Source organism: Lepidochelys olivacea, assembly GCF_965140295.1.
Source record: "Lepidochelys olivacea isolate rLepOli2 genome assembly, chromosome: 14".
Classification (NCBI taxonomy): domain Eukaryota; kingdom Metazoa; phylum Chordata; order Testudines; family Cheloniidae; genus Lepidochelys; species Lepidochelys olivacea.
The window spans coordinates 27,774,887-27,789,586 of NC_140424.1; the positions used below are offsets into that span (position 1 = coordinate 27,774,887).

Below are 14,700 nucleotides of genomic sequence, written 5' to 3' on the forward strand. Positions count from 1 at the left end.
AGTGGAAACCCAGAGAGACCGTGAGAGGATTCCCGCCTTGTGCCAAAGATATCAAAGGGAGTGGAACAGAACAAAGGGGGCTGCCAGTCATAAGAAATCCCCGAGTTACCACCTGAGCTGGAACAAGGCTGTACCAGGGGAAAGGATTGGGCCCAGACTGGAGGGAGTCCAGTCTGGGAAAGAAGCTTATTGGAACATCTCTCAGGGTGAGATTTATCAGTATTCCGTTTCTTAATGTATTAGGCTTAGACTTACGTGTTTTGTTTTATTTTTCCTGGTAACTTATTTGTTCTGTCTGTTATTACTTGAAACCATTTAAATCCTACTTTTTATATTTAATGAAATCACTTTTGTTTATTAATTAACCCAGAGTAAGTGATTAATACCTGGGGGAGCAAACAGCTGGGCATCTCTCCCTATCAGTGTTATAGAGGGTGGACAATTTGAGTTTACCCTGTATAAACTTTATACAGAGTAAAACGGATTTATTTGGGGTTTGGATCCCATTGGGAGCTAGTTGCTGGAGACAGGTGACCTGTTGAGCAGTTTTGGGTTAAAGTCTGCAGCGTTGGGGGTGTGGCCCAGACCTGGGTCTGTGTTTGCAGCTGGCAAGCATGTCTGGCTCAACAAGGCAGGGTTCTGGAGTCCCAAGCTGGAAGGGAAAATGGGCTCAGAGGCAAATTCAGCACGTCAGGTGACAGGGCATTGCAGGTGTTCTCCTCACCCTGGTCGAATGCCTTGTGTGGGTTGTACCTGGGGGGTGCAGGGGTGGAATGAGCCGGGGACGTCTGCCCGTTTGAGTGATCCATAGCAGGCATACGAGGCACTTTTGGGGGAGCCTTGTCCAGGCCTGCCATGGGTCAGCTCTCTCAAACCACCACCCCTGGCAGCGCAAGCCTGACCTTCCAGCCCCCTGCAGGCCTCGCTCTCTGTGTACAGGTTAGCGATCGACACTCCCAAAACCTCTGAGCGTCCCTCGGGAGTGCTCAGCCCGTTCCCCGGAGCACATGCAGAACTGTGACTCTAATCCCACAGGCGCGGTCCACAGCAGCTTGTAAGATTCAATTCAGGCCAACCACTCTATTGAGAACACAGCAATTAGATATACAGAAAACAGGAATGAGTTTATTATCAAAGAACAGAGATGCAAGCGAGAGTGAATAAATACTGGTAACACCCATTGTTTCATGTTCTGTGTGTATATAAATCTCCCCATTGTATTTTCCACTGAATGCATCCGATGAAGTGAGCTGGAGCTCACGAAAGCTTATGCTCAAATAAATTGGTTAGTCTCTAAGGTGCCACAAGTCCTCCTTTTCTTTTTGCAAATACTGGAAAGTAATGGTAACATAGGATTTTGTTTTCTAACACTTTCTAGAGCCGGGGTTCTCACAAATTTTTGGCAGCCTCAGAATGAGGCTCTGACAATACTTAACTAACTGTAGGAAAAACAAACAAATAAATTACATGTGCATATTTACATAGGGATTTTTTGCAGACTCAATAATAAATATAAGGTACAGTTGTGTCTTATCTTTACTGGACCTAAACACAGAACAAACCAGTGCTTTGCACAGTCTTGTCTTTTTTGTTGTTCTTTTGCTTTTTTGGTCAAAGGTGGACGGCTGTACAACAATTCTGAACTAAATTTAAAAATGCTTTACATAATAGAAAGGATAATGACTAATAACGAAAGAATGTATCTGCCAATATGTCCAAAGTTTCTTTCACACAAAAACAACCATAGTCAACATAGCCCAGTAATAATAATGATAACAGTAACAACAAAATCTGAGCCGTTGCTGTTGTCTTTTCAGCTTGGTTTTTGCATCATTTAACAGCTTGCGCCTCTGAAGCTCACCGTAGTAATTTGGTTCAACTTCCCTTGCACAAGTGCTGAAGGGACGTTGCATGACATACATTTCAATTTGATGAATTTCTCTCTCACACTGCAACTTGTTCAGAAATGGAATCAGATGGCTTCGGAAACACAGGAAACTGCCTTTCCCCCTGGTGCTGAAGTGTTTCTTTTTCTTTCTATGTTTTGCTTTTCTTAGCAGAAGGTCCCAGAGGAGCCACCTGCTGTCACATTCAAGGTCATTTTCTGGCACTAGATTACCTGAAATACTTTCTGATACCCAGTCACATTTTAACTTTTTCACCTCCCTCCCCACCCCCATGAACAATCGCAACCTACCCAAACACCACGCAGTGAGATGGCCCATAGCCACTTACAGAGCTACAATAACATGAGATGTAAACACAGTGGTTAGAGGTCTATAAAATCATGAGTGGTGCAGAGAAAGTGACTAAGGAAAAGCTATTTACTTGTTCCCATAACACAAGAATTAGGGGCCACCAAATGAAATTAATGGGCACCAGGTTTAAAACAAATAAAAGGAAGTTCTTCCTCACACAGCGCACAGTCAACCTGTGGAACTCCTTGCCTGAGGAGGTTGTGAAGGCTAGGACTATAACAGGGTTTAAAAGAGAACTGGATAAATTCATGGAAGTTAAGTCCATGAATGGCTATTAGCTAGGATGGGTAAGGAATGGTGTCCCTAGCCTCTGTTTGTCAGAGGGTGGAGATGGATGGCGGGAGACAGATCACTTGATCATTGCCTGTTAGGTTCACTCCCTCTGGGGCACCTGGCGTTGGCCGCTGTTGGCAGACAGGATACTGGGCTGGATGGACCTTTGCTCTGACCCAGTATGGCCGTTCTTATGTTCTTAGCCAAAGAATACACTTTGTGACTTGAAAGAAAACCACACCTATGTAGCTCAGCTCTGCCGGCATGGTACTATTTAAAAGGGAGCACGCATGAGGATTTATGGCATTTAGAAGACACCTTTAATACTTAACATCTGAGCGATTGTTGGGGCACTTTGGAGGCTCTTGTGGCTGCAAAACAATCAGCTGCTGGCTGCATTTGAGAAATGCTGTTCTGGAGTCTAAATGAACAAGGCCTTCCCTTAGCCACATGCTGGGGAAATGAGGTAAGACTCCTTCTCATGAGATCACTCCCTCTCAGCTGCAGAGAAAAGCTTGACAACGTAACCCTGAGTTTAAAAGGTTCAAAAGCAGATGGCACATACGGAGTTTAAACGAGACACACTTATTGCTTGAGGGCCCCACTGCCTGATTTTGAGATCTTGGCTTGTTCAAGTAGGTGTGAGTTGTATAAGTGTCACTTCTAGGAGTCTCATTTTGAGCCCCTTTCGAGTGCGGTCTCTTTTCCCATCTGTCAAGGTTTCTTCCCCACTTTGAACTCTAAGGTACAAATGTGGGGACCTGCATGAAAACCTCCTAAGCTTACTTTACCAGCTTAGGTTAAAACTTCCCCAAGGTACAAACTATTTGACCCTTGGACTTCCACTGCCACCACCAAACGTTTAACCGGCTTTCTGGGAAAGTGTTGTTTGGAAACGTCTTTCCCCCCAAAATCCTCCCCAAAACCTTGCACCCCACTTCCTGGGGAACGTTTGGTAAAAATCCTCACCAATTTGCATAGGTGACCACAGACCCAAGCCCTTGGATCTTAGAACAATGACAAAAGGATTCAGTTCTTGAAAAGAAACATTTTAATAGAAGAAACAGTAAAAAGAAAAGGATCACCTCTGTAAGATCAGGACGGTAAATACCTTACAGGGTAATTAGATTCAAAACATAGAGAATCCCTCTAGGCAAAACCTTAGGTTACAAAAAGACACACGGACAGGAATATTCATTCTATTCAGCTCAACATATTTTATCAGCCATTTAAAGAAATCATAAGCTAACGCATATCTAGCTAGATTACTTACTAAGTTCTAAGACTCCATTCCTGTTCTGTCCCTGGCAAAAGCCTCACCCAGACAGACACAGACCCCTTTGATGTTCTCCCTCTTTCCAGCTTTTGAAAGTATCTTGTCTCCTCATTGGTCATTTTGGTCAGGTGCCAGCGAGGTTATCCTAGCTTCTTAACCCTTTACAGGTGAAAGGATTTTTCCTCTGGCCAGGAGGGATTTTAAAGGTGTGTACCCTTCCCTTTATATTTATGACACCATCACATACATCTCAGGTTTGCTACAGATCCACCGTCTTCCCATGTAGCACCGTGAGCTGCTGACCCCTTTCTCGTCGTTCAGATACGCGCAGTCACCTCCTCCTCTTAAGTGAAACCTGCCACACAGAAGCCAGGGAGCTGCAGTCAGGCAGAGGCTGGGCATTTCACACCAGTCCCAGCCAGGGGAGCCGTTCTCCACAGTGCAGGCCTGAGTGTGGAGCAGCTACTCTCCCAGCCCCTCAGGAGCAGAGCTCAGGACAGCAGGGGCTTTGCAGAACCGCTGACTGTTCCTGACCCTCTATGCTGAGCAGCCCACAGGGGTGCTGAAGAATGGACAGTCCCCAGCAGGACAGAGAGAATTTGTTAGACTGATTGTCAAAAGGGACCGGCCCTCTAACAAGAGGGGCAGACCATCACCAGAACCAGACGACTGAGCAGGAAAAGCGGGGGACAGGAAGGATCTCGCCTCCTTGAAACACATGGAGCAGAACCAAGATGACACTGAAAGAAGAAATTGCATTCAGGGGTTTCCTTCTCCGTTGATCTATAACTCTTGAGCTTTCCATTGGGCATGGGGGAAAAAGAGAGTGTTGAAGAAGTTCCTTTGTGAAAGCATGTGTTCCTTGTTTGTAACCCTCACATAAGTCTCCCAGAGTTCATCTGGTGTGGAGGGTGGAGCTCTAGGGACAACATGCTTCTCGGGAGATTTGGGAGGGTTCAGCACTGGTTTTGGATCCTACAGCAGCTGATCTGCAGGGTCCCACATCCTAAGGAGCATACCAGACAGGGAGTCTGTACCCCAGGAGAATGCCACAGAGGCTCGAACTCAGGACAGTGTCTGGTAGCTCTTCAGACCCAGTGAGGCTGGAAGCAGGTGGGATCCAAAGGTTGGGTCCAATACAGCAGAATGGGGACTGTCCATTGGGGAGCCCTGACCCAGCGCCAAAAGAGCCTGATTTTTCAAAGTACTGAAGTAACCCAGACCAGAGAAGTGGGGGGGGGGTCTCCATCCCCCTCTAATGGCTGGCCTGCAAAAGAGCTTTATCAACCGGGGGGGAGTTTCAGTTAAAGAAGTGGATTCTTTCGCTCCTATGGCAGAGGCTCATGCTTCTACTGCTGAAGTCCCAGGGTTCAAGCAGCGCTGGTTTTGTGATCACACTTGGAGCCCACTGAAACCCATCGCGGGGTGTTGGGCAGCCATCACTACTGTACCCCGTTCCCGTGGGAGCCCCAGGCGTCCAGCACCTGTGAACCGCAGGCTCCTTTAACATCGGTGCCTTGTTGCGGATTCAGAGGCCTCACCAGCCAAGTCACTCAAACCTGCCGGCTGCAATCCCCAGCGGGACCTGCACCTGCCATGCAGTGCTCGGCATGCTGCCCTCTCTAGCAGCCACTGTTAACCTGAGCTCCCTGCTGCCTCCTTTCCCCAGGGGGGGTCAGACACCCCAGGGACCTTGCTGAAGAGGGCTGGGGGAGAACAGCGAGTGTCCCAGCTGAAATCCCAGCGCGCTGCGAGGGCATCTCTGGCTATGGCGGGCTCTGTCTCCGGCCCAGCACCGTGCTGCGGGGAGGAGCCGAGAGTTCAGGGACACGCCGGCTCCCATCGGTCTCCGATACACGCAGGACGCGAACGGACCAGGGTCGTGTCTGGTGCTTTCACTAGCACTGAATGGTGGATCTACCTGAGCTCAAACCGCTCAGACACCAGAATCCCCAAGCCCAGGGAATTAGTCCAGAGGGGTGAGAGAGACTCACAGGTGGTTGAATTTGGTGCCATTGGCCCATTTCCAGGGCTGACCCTGCTCCCTCCAGAGGCCGATCCAGTGGTCATAGACACCCTTATGGCACAGCAGGAACGCCTTAAAGAAAGCTGAGGGACAGCAGGTATCAGCCCCACCTCCCATGCTCCCCCCCACCGCCCCTCCAGGGCTCTGTGCTGCAGAGAATCCCAGTCACATATTGAAGGGTGCTCAGTTTATTTTCAGGGGGGATTTTCCCCTCCCTCTTGCAAAGCACAAGATCTCCCGGGCAGTCTTAACCCTCCCACCGCACACAGCAGCCCTACCCCAGTGCTCCCAGTCACCCACACCCCAAGTCCCCCTGAGCTGGGGGCAGCTGTTGGGTCTGAGCTCTCTGCAGAGACATCTCTTCTCACAGAGCAGCCACCGCTCACCCCAGCAAGGGAGGAGGAGGGAGGGAGGCAAGCTGAAGTGGGAGGGGTCAATGTGAAAGGATCCCCTCCTCCCCCGCCTCCTCAGTTGCCTGCTCCTTTCCCATCCCCACAACAGGAGCACTTGCTGGGTTCTCAGTCCCACTCCAGCAGCCAGCAGGCCAGGAGATGCTTGAGCCAGCCCTGCCCTAGACAGAAGCTGTCTCCCTATTTGGGGAGGGGGGCAGCGGAGAATGGGCAATCCCTGTGATCACACACAGATAGTAGGGCCCTGGGCCCAGCCAGGGCTGGCGTTCAGCGGCTGGAAGTTCATTCACTCCGGCCTCCCAGCACGGGAGGGCTCACAGCTGCTCCTCACCCCACGGGGCAGAGCCCAGGTCCTGCTGCAGCAGCCATCCCTGTGCCCAGATTAGTGTCTGGCAACTCGAGAGTCTCTCACCATTTCCTGCTCACTGTCGATCCCAGCCAGGGAGGCACCCGGGGCAGAGCAGCGGCTTCGGCTGTCGGTCCAGCTCCCTTCCGTCTCTGAAAAATAGTAGCATTTCCCTCGGTATCCCATCCAGCCGTCCGGGCACGAGGGGCTCGCAGGGGGGCACAGATCAGCTGATGAAAGCTGAGAGGTCAGCGCTGAGAATGAGACAGTCACATGGAGGGTAAGAATTGCAACGAGAATTGGGCATTTGACTGGTACAAAAATTGGTCAACTGACCAGTCAAATCTGTCAAAGAGTGGTCAGATATTTTAAAATACCAATTTATCAGAATTGGTTACCTCCCGCCAGGAAGAAAAAAGAGCAAGACGTCATTGTCTCCAGTAGGTTTAGCTTTCGATAGATATGGATCTACCTAATTTTTTAAAAAATGTACTTCACTGAGTTATTTTAGCTCAGAAAAAAAAGGCAAAACAATGAAACCAAGTTCTGGAAAACACCAGTGAGGCTCCAAGACGCAATCCGAAAGGCAGGCTGCCTCCTACCCCCCCAGGGCTCTCGCTGGAGCATTTGACTGCGGCCAAACAGGCAGTCAATTGACCGGCTTGCCAAGCCCATTGGGACCCCCAGCTGGGGCTGGTCCACTGCAATCAGATGCAGGGGGACGGAGACGTTTGTCACTGTAAATTTGCCTGGCAAGAAGGATTCCAGGGACACTCCCAGCCTGGGAGGGACTGACACAGCTCAGAGCATTTCACCCCAGGCACAAGATCAACAGCTGGACGTTCAACCTAGCAACAAACAGCAGGTGAACAACTGAGAAGAATGTGGGAACTTTCACTCAGGGACATGAAAGCCACAAGGGGGCGCCAGAAACCACAGCCACGGGAAGTGACCTGTTGCACTGTGGGCCAGGAATGATGGAACTTAATTCACCTCCTACCTGCAGACTTTTCTCTCCCCAAACACAGCAGCAAGAAAGGCACTTTCTGGAAGCCCTCACGGCAGTGTAACCCTTTCAGAGCCATGAAAGAGCAGCAGTGGGGTCACCCATAAGTGACACCAAAGAGGATTTGAAAGGCCTGTCTAGTTGAGAGGAGTTGGACTCAAACCCCTCCAGATGTTTTCGAGCACGTCACTTTTGTTTGCACCACAGTAACTCGGTAGCTGGTTTTCAAGCCTTCCCATGTGGCTGGCGCTCAGCGAGGAACAGACACTCTAAGTTGGGAAGAGTTAGGAAACGTGGCAGCGGTGATCAGAAAGCGAGCATGTGTTCACCTCACTCACAAGGCATGTCTGACCCTGTAGATTTCACTGTCCAGTGCACGGTAGCCCACACCCCTGCCCTACTGAACTGAGCAGAGAAGTCAGTGACTAACAGTTGATGGCACAGGCTGTCTCCACCATCCATCTCCAGCTCAGATGCCACATGTTCTGCAGAGCTCCCTGCACCTGCAGGTGTGTAACCAACCCTAAGCTCACAGATTCCCACCTTACACAGCGAGAACCAATGCTGCCCATTGCAACAGCCTGCCATTACAGCAGGGAGCTGGGATTCAGGGCGCATCTGTATCCGAGCAATCTGCACCAGTATAATCACAGTGTTGCAGTGACATCCGGGCAAGCACCTCCTGGAGATGCGCTGGAGCAGTGCGGCTCGCTCTGGTAACTTCCTGCAGCAAACTGCACCAAGGCAAGCTCCTTTGTGCACCAGTGCAGTGCGTCTGCTTTAGCGGTTTGCACCAATTCAACTACACGGACGTCATGACATCGGCACAGAGGATTCCTAATGCAGACAGACCTGGATTCAATCCCCTCTGCCAGCTGCTAAACCCTCCTGGGGCCCAGTGATCAGATCCCAGGGCAATAGAGAAATCCCACCCCCGACATTCCCCAGCACGCCCTGCCCCAGACAACGGGGGGATACAACAGGGTTCATGTTCACCGCAAACAGACGCCCTCTGCATGAGCACACGCTGTCTGGGCAGCCCGGGGGAGTGAATGGTGCTAAGGGACCCTTCCTGGCCAAGCTTAGCGATTGGGGGGTTTCCACACTGCGCTGGTGGAGGGGTCTTGACTTAATTCTATGGCTCATTTCAATAACACGGCAGCACCTGCCGCCCGGCCACAGGCATGACCTGAAGATCCAGGAAGGCCAAGCTGGTAACCTCAGAGTAACACAGGGAAGGCAAAGGGCTCAGGGTTGCACTGCATCCTGTCCCACTGGGCACCCTGGTCAGGGACTGCTTCATGGCGCGTGGCAAAGGTGACTTGGGTCCAAAGTGCTCAGAGATGGGCTGGGGGGGCTAATGTCAGTCAGATCGTCCTGACACAGAGAGTGCCCAGGTGCAGGGGTCTGGGAGGAAGATCCCCCAGGAATCCTCTGCCCCAGGGGCAGAAGCCGGACAGGCCGGGAGGAGAGAGTGAGTGTGGCAGGTCACGGGAGAATGGGATGCGCGGAGATCGTAGATGGAGGGGAAGGGAGCGGGGCGGAAGCTGGGAACTCACCTGCCAGAGCAATGATGGCAGCAATCAACGCAGACCATACAACTATCACTGCAACCACAACTCTACAGGTTGGACTTTTCTGGCAGTTCCAAGGAGGGTCTGAAACAGAAAGACCCGTCAGGCAGGGCTGGGAGGACACGTCTCACTGACAGCACCGGGGCTGGAGCTGCCCTGGAACATGCACCGTTCTTGTCTAGTTTTTGTAAAGCTCTCCAACACCACTTTCTACAAACCATTACCCTCTGATCCCACTGAGGGTTTCCAAAAGTTAGTGCCTGTCTCACCCACCGCAACCTGCAAGGTCTCATGCCAGCAAAGGGAAGCTGCTCCCAGATCTGGAGCTGCATTCGCATGTCCTGAGGGCTGTCCTGCACCATGGTCACCACGGGCAGGTAGGTCATCAACCTCCATCTCTGTCCCAGCTGCAGGATGGCCTCTGGTTCCTGCTCCCTCAGGCACCTGGAGATACTGAAAAAGGGGTGGGGTTGGCAGAGCAGGAGAACACCCCATGAGGTTAAGAAATGGCAGTGAGAGCCTTTTCCCTCCCTGGGAGATTATGGTGTCCCTCTGTGGGGACTCCCTTCCTGGCAGATGCTAGTGAGCTATTGAAAGAGCTCAGCCTGTTTAGATTATAAAAAAGATTGGGTGGTGACATCATAGAAGTGTTGAAGTGACTTCATGGAGAGAAAATATTGGGTATTAAAGGGCTCATTAATCTATCAGAGAAAAGCATAACAAGACCCAGTGGCTGGAAACTCAAAAGAGACCAATTCGTATTAGAAAGAGGGCACACATATTCAACAGTGAGGACGAATCACCAAAGGAAGAAACTAGAAAGGGAAGTGGTGGGAATTCCCCACCTCTTGATGTCTTCTAATGAAGACTAGATGCCTTTCTGGAACGTGTGTAGTCAAAAATTAGCTCCTATGCTCTACAGAAAGCATGTGATATGCAGGGGGTCAGATGACACGCTCTAATGGTCTCTTCTGTCCATAAAGTCTGCTAATTGATGAAAAATGAGCCTAGCATGGGGAGAAGCCTCTGATGTTTTACTGTGTTCGGCTTGAGCCCACAATGAACGCTCATTGAGAGGGGTGATCCAGGGGAAGCAGCTCAAACATCCAATGTGGCTGGACAGGGGCAGGACATCAGCACTGCAGGGGAGGGGTGGGTGTGGCAGTGACATCACAAGGGCCTTTGGCAGGACCTCAGCCTATTGGACAAAGGTGGTAGGGAGGCGATGACCTCACAGAGAGATCTTGACATCAGCCAGGCAGGACAGGGGTGCAGGACAGGGGCCACCTCGGAGATCCCTGTGGCTTTGCTTCAGCACGTCTCCTTCTCGAGGTCTCTCCTAGAGGACTGAGAGAGCATTCACTTTCACATTCGTGAGCGCAAGGAGGACCCTCTTCGGAGTTTTCTCCTTTTCTTTTAGTGGTTTTGCTCGAAAACAGACGTCCCTGTATAGAAGGTAAGAGCCTCGGAGAGGTTTGGAACCTGTTCAGTCTGATCCATCAGGTGTCGGCTGATTTTTAGGAATGGAAAACACTAGATTGCGGGGGCAGCATTTTATTTCCGACCTAAGACTTTGTCCCTTAGAATTACTGGGGACATTGGGGTTTCTCCTTTTTGTTTTCCCTTTTCCTGTCTCTCCCTCCTTTCTCGTCTTCTCTTGCATCTTTGTCCTTTTCCCCTGCTTTCCTTTCACCACCAGGACCTGTCTGTGCGTGTGGAGTTGGGGACGGAGGGGGGGAGGGGGGGTTGCACTCCAACTCTCATTGCGGGAGGCCCTCCCAAAGACATGTGGCTGGAATAGTGCTCTAAGAGTGACTCCCTCCGGTGGTGACCCGGGACATCTGGTGAGAACTCTCAGCTTTCTGCTTCTCAGAGTCTCAATGCTGATTGGGGGAGTTTGGGGTATTGTGAGGGAGGAGGCTCAGGTCCTTGTGACCCTCTTTTAAGACCAAGGAAATAGGGCGTAACCAAACATGTATTTGATTGCTCTTGCCGCTTTTCTCCATTCATTGTCTTGGAGTAATTCACGATTCTCTCTCTAATGGGCTAGTTCTTCTAAAATACTTACTAAAGAATTAGGTTTTAATAAAGCCAAATGCAACCCCATACCTCCAGTAACAAAGGAGTCAGGCGGCACCCTACAGAATTGGGGACAATCCGCTGGAAAGCAGTGACCCTGAAAAGGATTTTGGGGTCATAGTGGACAAGCTGTTCAACATGAGCTGTCAATGTGAAACTGTGTTAAAAAAGGTTAAAGCCATTCTTGGCTGGATAGAGTAGTGAGGATGGAAAGGGAAGTGAAAGAGCATTGGTGAGACTGATGTTGGAATGTTGAATCCAGTTCTTGTGCCCACATTTTGAATATTATGTTAAAACAATTGGAGAGGGTGCAGAAAAGATTCATAACTGAGTGATGGGGATGATGCCCTATTATGAGACATTGAAAAAGCTCAATCTGCTTAGTATATACAAGAGAAGAATGAGAAGTGAGTTGCTTGACTTCATGGAGAGAAAATGTTGAGTATAAAAGGGCTCTTTTATGTCTCAGAGAAAGGCATGACAAAACCCCATGGATGGAAGCAGAAATCAGAAAAAGGATAATGACAATAAGACCCAGATTTGTAAGAGGGTGGTGTTAGGGGGCTTATTCCTTCACCCACTTACTTCCCTGGTCCTTCTCACATGAACAGAGAGCAACAATACCCGAAGTCCAAAGGGGCAAACAATTTGATGTTTATTGGGGTGAACTTCCAGCAAGCATGATTCCAGTTTCCTTCCTTAGTATCCTCCTTCCCAGCTCTGACACCACAGAGCCTTACACCTATGTCCCTGTTCCGATTCCTGCCCTTAGCCAAGCATGATTCCAACTTCCTTACTCCCATTCCCTGTTCCCATTTCCCCCTTTAGCAAAACATGATTCCAATTTTCTTACCCCCATTCCCTGTTCCCATCTCCCCCTTTAGCAAAACATGATTCCAATTTTCTTACCCCCATTCCCTGTTCCCATCTCACACACCCACATGCCCACCCCCACCCACCCCCCACCCCCCATTGACTACAGATTATATAGTAAAACTTGAGTTCTGCTTAGCTATACCTTAACCAATCATTTTCCTGAAATTTAACTAACCAATCCTAACATATTGTAACATGATTATGTAACCAATTATATCCCACCACCTCAATTAGTTTACACCTAGCAAAATTAATTATACAGCAGACAGGAACAATCACAGAACCAGACAGAGATTATACAGACAAACAACAGCAAAGTGGGAACTATAATGACAAAACAATACAGAAGTGAGGATTTCACATCCCAGCTATTGATAAGTGAGTTCTTGCCAGACAGGATGCTATCAAACTAAGTTTCCTTTCACATTTTCTAGGCACTTCCCTTTCTCTGGAGGTGATAGGAATACAATCCTGTCCTGATACTGCCTAACAGCCCAATAGCACCTTATTTCAATGTGACTAATTTGGAATGTGAGGATGTGACCGTTCGCTTCCCAGCTTATGGCTGCCTCTGCTGCTTAGCCAAAGGCCTTAGCCTAAGAACAGGGCCTCAGACTGTCACAGTAAGAGAAGGCCCTTACACCAGCAGACAGTGATTTTGATTCTTTCTTTTATACCTCTATCACTAGCCAAGTGATAAGAATACACCTAAATTCTTAGAGTATAGGCCTTTACAGACAGGCCTGAATATCTATATCCTAACAGGTGGTTTGTCATTGGCACAAAGTACCAAGAGAAATGATGGCTTCTCCATCTCTTGATCTCTTCGAATAAAGACTAGATGCCTTTCTGGAAAATGTTTGAGTAAAAGAAAAGCCCAGCTCTTCTGACATACAGGAGGCCTTAGGATACGCAGGGGATCAGATTAAATGCTCGAATGGTTCCTTCTGGCCATAAAGTCAACTAACTTGTGAAAACCTAATTGCGGCCTGGGGAAGAACTTCTGTGTTCTACTATGTAGTCGGTGTCACCCTACAAGGAAGTGACATTGAGTGGGGTGATCCAGGGGAAGCAGCTGAAACATCCAATGTGGCTGGACAGGGGCAGGACATCAGCACTGCAGGGGAGTGGTGGGTGTGGCAGTGACATCACAAGAGCCTTTGGCAGGACCTCAGCCTATTGGACAAAGGTGGTGGGGAGGCGATGACCTCACAGAGAGAACTTGACATCAGCCAGGCAGGACAGGGGTGCAGGACAGGGGCAAGCTCGGAGATCCCTGTGGCTTTGCTTCAGCACGTCTCCTTCTCGAGGTCTCTCCTGGAGGACTGAGAGAGCATTCACTTGCACGTACGTGAGCGCAAGGAGGACCCTCTTTGGAGTTTTCTCCTTTTCTTTTAGTGGATTTGCTCGAAAACAGACGTCCCTGTATAGAAGGTAAGAGCCTCGGAGAGGTTTGGAACCTGTTCAGTCTGATCCATCAGGTGCTGGCTGATTTTTAGGAAAGGAAAACATTAGATTGTGGGGGCAGTATTTTATTTCCGACCTAGGATTTTGTCCCTTAGAATTACTGGGGACATTGGGGTTTCTCCTTTTTGTTTTCCCTTTTCCTCTGTCCCTCCTACCTTTTTCTTCTTGCTTCCTTTGTCCTTTTCCTCTGCTCTCCTCCCACCACCAGGAGCTCTGTGTGTGGAGCGGCGTCTGGGGGGGTTGTGGGAGGCCCTCACAGAGAGGTGAGACTGGACTAGTGCTCCGAGAGTGATCCCCTCGGTGGTGACCGGGGCCATTCTTTGGGCTATTTAATGAGAACCCTTAGCCTCCCACCCCTCAAAGTCTCAACCTTGATTGGCTGAGGAGGGGGCTATTGACAGGGAGGAAACTCTGGTCTTTGTTGTTCTCTTTTATGACCAAGCAAATAAGTCGCAATCAGTTATACGTTTGACCAATGTGGATGCTGCTCTCCATTCATTGTCTTGGAGCAGTTCATGATCCTCTCGAACATTCCAGTTCTTCTGAAATAATTGCTGAATAATTACTATGAACAATTGTTGGTCTGTAGCTCATTTGAGAGTAATTCTGCTACTGACTGGCTGCATCAGCTAAGACAAGTCCCTGCTCCTTTCTCAGCCTTCGTTTCTCCTTCTGTCAAGAATGAATAACAATCCTCTCCCACCTACCTCACCATGGGTGGATGCTGGGGATCCACTGAACAGTGTCACTCGGAGCAGTGCAGACTAGGGGGTGTCCTATCACACTGAGCCATATCAGATTATAACCTAATATTCAATTTGATTTGTATTTTATTGTTTTGAAATTGTGAAAAGCAGCAACTACTTAGCTCAGAGTGAAGCATCTCATCCAATTTTCTAGAGCATAGTGTCTCCCCTTTGTGTATGACGAGACAGTTGAATGCACTGTGACGGACAGGAGATGCTCTTGTTTTGCAAACAGATATTTTTGCAAAGAATTTTCATCCTACTTGTTATGATTTCAAGAAACAAAGTGGTTTCGTTTGAATGGATTTTCTGACAGAAAAAGGTTTCCATGAAAATGTTCACCCCTTATTTCCTGGGCCTTAT

At 49.3% G+C, this 14,700-nt stretch overlaps 1 pseudogene across 1 annotated transcript in view; it reads right to left on the bottom strand.

Annotated features, from left to right (window-relative positions):
- Positions 1-2,502: 2,502 nt before the first annotated feature.
- LOC311531264 (C-type lectin domain family 2 member D-like) overlaps positions 2,503-14,700 on the bottom strand; it is a 188,589-nt pseudogene continuing 176,391 nt past the window's right edge. The window contains exons 3-5 of the transcript in view: positions 6,656-6,843; positions 5,802-5,905; positions 2,503-4,162 (exon numbers count right to left, since the gene is read on the bottom strand). The product of the transcript in view is annotated as a C-type lectin domain family 2 member D-like (transcript). The remainder of the gene's footprint in view (positions 4,163-5,801; positions 5,906-6,655; positions 6,844-14,700) is intronic.